The sequence below is a fragment of the Lonchura striata genome, chromosome 20 (assembly GCF_050655825.1).
Source record: "Lonchura striata isolate lonStrDom1 chromosome 20, ASM5065582v1, whole genome shotgun sequence".
Lineage (NCBI taxonomy): Eukaryota > Metazoa > Chordata > Aves > Passeriformes > Estrildidae > Lonchura > Lonchura striata.
Genome location: NC_140722.1, coordinates 13,051,194 through 13,058,706, shown reverse-complemented (window position 1 = coordinate 13,058,706; position 7,513 = coordinate 13,051,194).

Here is a 7,513-nt window from a genome sequence, read left to right as displayed (position 1 = left end):
TACCCTTTTTTCCCCTTAATTGTTCTATTTCCAGGCGCCTGTGCGCACCACTTGCCAGAAAAGCCAAGTGCTGATCATTGTCAGATGGTTCACACTGAGGTTTCTGGTTTGTTTTGTTTTTTCAAGGATCCAAGATGATAGAGGGATGGAGAGAACTTTGGTCCTCTGCTTAAAATAATTTGAGCTTTTCACTGTCTATGCCAGGCTCAAGCAGAATTTGCATTACAAATGAGCTTCTCCCCACACTTCAGCCCTGGGTTACCCCTGCAGCTCTTGCATGAGGTGGCTTCATCATCTCCATCACCTCCATCATCTCCATCTCCCATCTCAGCCCTGAATCTGGGGAGGGCTGTAAATTTTTTGGCAGTTTTGTCAATCCAGACCCTAAACAGCCTCTGGAACATTTCACCAATAAAAACATTTGCTTGGTGACTGACTAATAATTCCAGGTGTCTTTTATCTTGCTGTAAAAATGCCACAAAGCAGCTGGTTAGTGGAGGTTTCTCTCCAAGCTAAAACCTGTTGATAGCAGGACCAAACTCTGACTTTCCTGTTATCAGCAGAAATGGCCTCTCTGTGCTGGGCATTCTCCAGGCAGTGATGGACAAGCACAAAGCACAGCTCTGAGAGCTTGTTTGGGTGCAGAAAAACCAAGCAAAGCCCTGAAAGTTTCACAGAATTTTTGTTTCACCCCTGAGACAGATTAACACTTTGCTAGTTCAGATGGATAAATTATGCTGTTGCTATTTAAACCAATTTCCCTGCAGAATGTTCCAGAGAACACCTGCTGCATTGGCTGAGGTCATGATTTCCAGCCCAGCAAGAAGATAAAACTGCTGCCAGAGTCCACGGCCAGACCTGCTTTGTGCAGAGCCACATCACCTCAGCCTCTCTGCCAAGAAACTGGGTGAATTTTCCAGTTCCCATTCTCCTTCTGGGAGGCAGAAAGTGGGGGAGGAAAGCTTACATACCTTCATGGAGATCTGAGAAACTGGATGGAAGAAAATGCTATCAGAGTCCAAATGCCCCATTAATTATACCAAAATATCATTCTGGGTTAGAGGGAAGTCCCAGCAGTCCTGCAACAGCCTTCTTAGACAATGATTAAAAAAATGTTGCACTTACTCATTTTGAAATGAGTTTTTGTAAGGGTTAGATTTTTCTTGCATGACAACACATTGTGGGTACATAATTAAAAAATGAATCCATGACCAGTCAGAAACAATCATTCCTCCTGTTTTAATTTAGAGTAAACTCTGAAATCTGCCTCTTTTTTTTTATTTTTTCTTTTTTTTTTTTTTTTTTTACATAACTGCAATTATAGAGCAAACTTCCAGAAGCCTTTGCAACATAAACATCCACAGGTCCTTTCTGGGCATCCCCCTGATATCAGTGAGTCACTGCAGCCCCCACAGCTCCAGGTGGAGGGCACACATCCCTTCTCCAGCCTGTTTCCCAGCATGGGAAATGCTGCTCACAGCTCCTGGAAACCAGGCAGCAAATGCTTAATATAAGTTTGGAGATTCAACCAACCTGGGCTGTGTCTTTCCACAGCAAACTCAGGGCATCACAAAGTGAAGTGCATGGTAAAATCCCAGAGAAATTCCCCTGAGTAATTTTCCTGGCCTGTGTGGGTTTGGGACTTGTTTGGGTGGACTCTATCAGGCTAGAGCCACGTGTAGCCCTCCTCCTGTGTGCTGCAGCACTGCTGATCCCCCCAGAAGGAGCAGAGCTCAGGGCAGGCATCTCCAGCAATCCATGGTGGTGTGGCTGTGCTGCCCTCAGCCCTGGGAACAGGTTTGAGTTGTGGCTTTCCTGGCACAGGCTCAACCACCACATGTCCCCAAGCTCCCCGGGCCCGCCTGCTGTCTGATTGCTGTTTGGGATGCTGCTCTGGGATGCTGCTCCCTCCACGTGCATCACTTGACCACAAAACCATCCTCCTTTACTTGCAAACCCCCCAGTCTCAGCAGCTCCACCAGGCAGGAGACACCAGCACACTCCTGGCAGCCCCGAGCAGGGCAGGACAGGTCCCTTGGGCTCCCCATGGCTCACAGGCCAACCTGCTGGGCTGCTCTGGGTTTTGTTCCACTCCACCAAAGCCTCAGAGACACCATATGGCTCCCGGGGATGCTCCTCTGCAGGGTTTGGTGTGCAGCACAGGAGTGATGCCTGGCAGAGGCAGCAGAGCAGCTCCCCGCACCCTGTTCCAGAGTGGCCTGGGGTGACAAACGGCTCTGGTGGCACCAGGGTGTCCCCAGCCCACACCAGTGCCCAAAGCATGGAAAATACATCCCTGGTCCTGGCTGTGCTGTCCCAGGGGCTGCTGTGTCCCAGTGGAATGGGTTTTTGGAGAGCCTTGTTGTGGGCTGGAGGGACAGGTGGGGTGGCAGTGGGAGCCAGGATGCTTCTCTTGGTGTCTGCTAAGAAGAGATCAGCCTGGAGCTGCCTGAGCTGCTGCACAGGCCCCAGAGATGGAGAGGCCAGGAGAAGTTTGCCCTCAGGCTAAAAGAGCCTCCAGCTTCCTTCTCCCACCCCCATCCCTCCCTGCCTTCCTTCTCCCACGTGTTTTGTGAAGATCATCCCCAAGAGCTGCTCTCATCCAGGTGTAGGCACCACCAGACCTCTCATCTTGGGGCACCACCTTGGAACAGTGCACTGAGAACTGGGGAAACCGAGGCACGTACAGCCACCAGGAAACTGCTGCAGGCTGTTCTCATAGGGTTTGGGAGAGGCAGAAAGGACTGCTGTGCTCTGGACCTTTGGTTTGACCTTCCCCCAGCAGCTCCTTGTCCTCCTCACTGTCCCCTCCCCGAGCAGGTGACAACTCCTGCAGCTCCAGCCCGTGCTCCCCACAGGTACCAGCGGCTGCTTCAACAGCCACTGGCTAAAAAGAGAGCAAAACCACCAACAAAACACCAACAAATAGTTGACTCTGTTCCCAGGCAAATAAAAAAGAATGGGTTTGGATCGTCACTGCTGTCCCTTTGTTTACCGAATGCAGTAACAAAACAGCCAGGAAATAAAAAAAATATTTCCTGATAGGGAGAATTTATTGTGGGTGAAGCAGGCTGGGACATGCCCCAGGGAAGGAGGGCCAGGCTCCGTGTGGATCTGCTGGGGATGGGAAATAAACGTGCTCAGAAGCACTTAAAAAAACCTGAAAGGGCCAGCCCTGATTGCAGCAGTTAGAAGTGATATATTCTTGGCATGGAAACAAAAAGCAAATTCATAGCAGGTTTGGAGCTGATCTTACTGGCTTACATGGGATTTTATACTTAGGTAATTCTATTGTTGGCTGGAGCTACCTGCTTTATGCCTGAATAAGGTCCTGATCCTGCTAACATTTACTGATGTACTTTAGTTTTACCTTTGCCCCAAGACATCCTGCTGATTTCCCTGCAGTGAGGGTCGTGCCTGTCTGCAGAGCTGGGGCCTTTGCAAGAGGAAAATCAGTGTTGTAGTGCCCGAAACAGAGAGGAGATTTTGCAGTGAGTCATGAACTCCCCCAGTGTGCTGTCCCCACTGAGACACTGCCAGCCCCAGGCAGGACACCCCAGGCTGCCAGTGCAGCCCCACAAAATTCGGGAAGCAGTGGGGGAGCATCCTCAGCACAGAGCTGCAGCTGCATCGAGCTCTGAGTCTCTGCACCACAAACCACCAGCTGAACACCGAGTTTACTCTCACGACACCCCTCTCCCCAGGGCAGACCCTCCAAACAGGCTGCTAAACCCAGCAGAAGCTATTTGGACTGGTTGTTTCCATCCAAGAAAATGGAATTTCTTGTCAAAAACACCGTGTTTAACCTGTTAGGTAAAAAAGGTGGATTCACCCATCGAGCACTGTCCTTTGAAGTGAAACCACTGGGTTTGCTCCAAAGGGAGCAGGAGGATAAAAACCCGTCTGAGGTGAGAGGAGGATGTCCAGGAGGAGAAGCTGTGAGCTCAGCCACGGCAGCCTCAGCGTCCCTGCCATGCTGCTAAAATCAGACAAATGGAATCAAAAGGGGTTGTGAGTCCCGGAGCAGCTGCTTCCCTCCCTGCCGCTGCCAAGCCTCCCCGAGAGCACGGGGAGAATTCATTTGCTTTACAATGGGCTGCCGGCTGTCTGCCGCACCACCTGCAGCCAGCCCCGAGGCTGCTGGGGAGCCCAGAGCGAACCCCACCTCTACAAACCCTGCTGGTCCCAGCAGAGCTCGGGTGCTGCTCCGGCACCTCGGGGCTGTGGGATCTCCATCCCAAAAAACACACCTGGCAAAGGCTGCCAGCAGCAGCGGCGGGGCTGGGAGTGTGTCCGGAGCTTCATCCCACAGCCCGCAGTGCTGCTGGGCACCCGGGGGTGATGGGGTTCATGTCCTGTGAGCTCCGGGATGCTGCTGCGCCCACGCCGAGGTTCTGCACCGTGTCTGCCGAGGCTGCAGGGATGGAGACAGCACCCAAAGGCACCTCCGGAGCAGCTCCTCTGAAATGGGCTTTGTTTGTGCTGTAGGAGCCTGGAGAAATGAATATTGCCTGCCCAGAAAGATTTAAATATACATAAAATTAGAAGGAGGAAGTGTTAGATAAAATTTCATACTTCTGGAAGGCAGACGGTTCGTTAGCAGTACTTTAATGAGGCTCTAACCTCACTGTAATGCTTTTATTAATGCTCGCTGCTTACTGAGTGCCAACTGCTTGGCTCCTCTCCGACAGCCCGGCTGGTCCACAAAGAGAGGGGTTGGGGGGTCCTTTGATGCAAACCGTGAGCACATTTCCCCCAGAGCCAGGACAAGCGACAGTTGGTGAGACGAGACAGCCCCAAACTCAGCAGATGGTGCCCAGAGCAGGCGAGGCAGCGAGAGCAGGGTGGGCAGGAGGGGACACGGGAGGGAACAGGGGAAGGGAGAAGACGAGGTGCCAGTTATGCCAGGGTTCCTGTGGGCTGCAGCCGGGTCAGCGTGAGGGCCAGGCAACGAGCGATGGCAGGACATCGAGGATGGATGTGCTGGAGATTTGGTGACAAGGGCAGACAGGGGGAGGTGCAGGATCCAGGAGCTCAGCGCTCAGCCTGCTCTCCCTGCTCTACTGCTGCAGATATCCCGTGTGCTTTGAGCCCAAAGCTGCATCCAGATCTCACCTGCTTTGCTCAAACGTGAGTCCTTAATCCAACAAACTCCCAAACACCCAAGGCCCCAAAAGCCCCACTGTGACCATGAAGGGAGAGACTGAGCCTTTGAGGTGCTCCCAGCCTTGCTGTGGAGCTGATCCAGTTGAAGGAGAACCAGCAGAGGATGCAGTCCCTCCTCCCATCCCTCTGCCCTGCCCTTGTCCATGCTGTTGGCTGCAGAGAGGAGGAAGGGACACCACCTGCTCGTGGGGTGATGCCCAGGGGTGAGCACACCTTCGGACGTGGCTGTGGAAGGACAGAAGGACAAGGATCACCCCAGCAGCTGCTGGGACACTCCCCCACCCCTCCTGGGAGCCGAGGTGAGCAGATGCCGTGTGCTTCTCCTCCTGCTCCTGGAAACACTCTGAATAGAGGGATTACCAGCCACCCCTCACAGCCTGAGCCGAGTGAGCCAAGGCTCCGGTTGATATTCCAGCACAGCAGAGAGCAGTGGGCTGCTGCAGGAATGGGAGCAGCCTGTGGGACCTCGGCCTGGCTCTGCCTGCAGGGCCAGCCCTGCCAGGAAGGTGCCAAGGGGGATCCCACGCTGCTCCCGGGGTCGCAGCACAGAGGTCGGAGGTTGTTTGATGTTTCTTTTTTGTTCTTTTTGTTGATGCCCACCCAGGGACGCCATTTGTGGGAACCCCAGCCTTGCTCTGGGGTCCCATGTGGTGGTGAAATTTTTCTTCCAACCCGTGATTCCAAAGAAAAACTGTGCAAGCTCTTGCTGTTCAGCCTCAAGGCAGTTTATTGTGAGTTATCTAAAAGATTGTCTTCTTGGGCTGTGGCTGCTTGGTCAGCGGCCTGGGCAGAGGCACACACACACCCTGACATCCTCTCTGTCTGCTGCTGCTATCTTTTATATGATATATTACGTATTACATGTTTATAGTTTCCCCCAATACCTACTACCTATGTTACAAAGTGCTTTTCTACTCTAAACCAATCTGTGAGTGCCAACATCACCAAGAACATGGAGGCGAGGAAGAAGAAGGAGGAAGAACAGCCAAGTGCAGCAGAGCTGGGTCTGCTGTCCCACCACTGCCTGATGGCTTCAGAGGCAGCCAGGGAGTCCTGGCAAAGGAAGTCCAGAACTTCACAACCAGCTGAACCAGGCTTTAATGTCATTTCAGTCACAAAAAAAGAGGGAAGAAGATTATTCAGAGAGAGGAGGAGGAAGCCAGCAGGCTGCCAGGGCACAGAGTGAGGGGTGAAACAGGGTGGAGGCAGGAATGACCAGGGAGAAAAGCTCCTGTCCTCAGTGCATTCCGCCCAAACCACCAAGCTACGAAGTCTCTGAACTAGAAAATTCACAATATATTTTTTTTTTCTCCATGTAAAACTGACAGATTCAAAGCCAAACATGGAAATATCTCAGGGTGCTGATGTGCATTTTTCCTGTTAAAGTTGCTCTGAAATCTGGTCTGCTTCTTGTGAAGAAAAAAAAAAAAAAACAGAGAGAAAAAAAAGAAACAGAGTATTTTCAAGTAAAATTAGTTAGCTGCAGACATTTTTTTAAAGTGACTGCTATAGGTAATTGGGAAATTGGTAAAATAAAAATGTTTACCCAAGTATTTTTTTGCCAAAATGAGGTGTGGTTGTTTGTTTTTGAAAATAAGACTCTCTAAATTTCTCAGAATTCAGAATGAAGCAGAATCTAGAAATGAAAACAAAACACAAAAAAATAAAACAGGGCAAAATGGAATGGCAAATGCTGTGAAATTTTCATCTGGAATTTACAGCAGAGTCTAAAGCCCACTCACACCAGACAGTAAATTCTTGTTCCTAGAACAATAAAATAGTCCCATAATAAATCTTTTTATTTTCTACTGGCCCCATCCAAAGCTTCCCTGCACTGACAGTGAGACCTTGCAGGTCTTCAGGGGCTTGGGCATCACTTTGCACGTGACAGCAACTGTGCCAGCCTGAAACACAAAGTTCTGAATCCCACAGCTCCTGTGGCAAAACATGAGAAACTTGTTATTTAAAATGGATTTTATCCAAAGCATAAAGCAGAAGAGTTTTGTCCTAGTGGAAAATGGGAAAACAAGGTAAAAAAATGAGCACAGCTGTAAACAAGATGCACATTGGCAGCCCTCATAACCCTGGCAAGGGTAATTGCCCTCGAGTTTAATCAAGGTAGAAGGAGGGGATTTGGAAGCACCACATCCATGGCACACTTCCCTGCTTTGTCACATCACACTGAGCACTCGATAAAAGATCCCTTTGAAGAGGAGCCAAGCCCATCCTCTCTTGAGTACAGTGATACTGCACTGGGTTTGCTGAGCTGGGCTTCCACTTGTGCAAAGAATTTGTAAGAGGCAGAAAAAAGAGTAGAAGTGAGCAGACAGTGTTGCAGCTCAAAGAA